Source organism: Myotis davidii, unplaced genomic scaffold, assembly GCF_000327345.1.
Source record: "Myotis davidii unplaced genomic scaffold, ASM32734v1 scaffold940, whole genome shotgun sequence".
NCBI lineage: Eukaryota > Metazoa > Chordata > Mammalia > Chiroptera > Vespertilionidae > Myotis > Myotis davidii.
Genome location: NW_006292108.1, coordinates 171,814 through 172,346, shown reverse-complemented (window position 1 = coordinate 172,346; position 533 = coordinate 171,814). Strand labels below are relative to the sequence as shown.

Here is a 533-nt window from a genome sequence, read left to right as displayed (position 1 = left end):
ACACACACACACACACACACACATGCGTGCGCGTGCGCGCGCGCGCGAACACACGCCCGGCTCTGCCCCTCTCGGTGTGTCTTCCTTCAAGATGACAGGGCGCTGGAGAAAAGGCTGCTGGAATCAGCTGGTAGGTACAGCAGTAACCCTAACCCCACCCACCCGCTGCTTTTGCTTGCTCAGGTTTCTTGGGTCACTACTATCCAGGGAGAAAACAAGTAAATGCGCCTCCAGAGGAGGGGCTGGGGGAACTGGGAGCGGAGGGGACGTTGGAAGGTGAGGTTGGGAAGGTGGCCAAGTGCCCCTGCTGCTGGGGCCCTTCCCAGTGCTCCCTCAGGGCCTCAGTCCCAGCCCTGTTTGCCCCCACCCTACCCCCTTTTCGAAGCGATTGCTCTTTTTTTTTCTCTGCTGCGGCGGAAATGACAGTGTGGTGCTGCCTTGGTGTCATGGTGCTGCCCCTGGATTGAGGTGGTGAAAACTCTTAAGTTTGGCTCCGGAGCATCGCACCCGCCTTCCTGTCCCTGGCGGGGCGC

At 60.2% G+C, this 533-nt stretch overlaps 1 protein-coding gene across 2 annotated transcripts in view; it reads left to right on the top strand.

Annotated features, from left to right (window-relative positions):
* The first annotated feature begins 30 nt into the window (after nucleotides 1–30).
* MID2 (midline 2) overlaps nucleotides 31–533 on the top strand; it is a 114,049-nt gene continuing 113,546 nt past the window's right edge. For both annotated transcript variants that reach the window (XM_006765659.1, XM_006765658.2), the window contains exon 1: nucleotides 31–130. The gene's annotated coding sequence lies outside the window, so the exon portion shown is untranslated. The remainder of the gene's footprint in view (nucleotides 131–533) is intronic.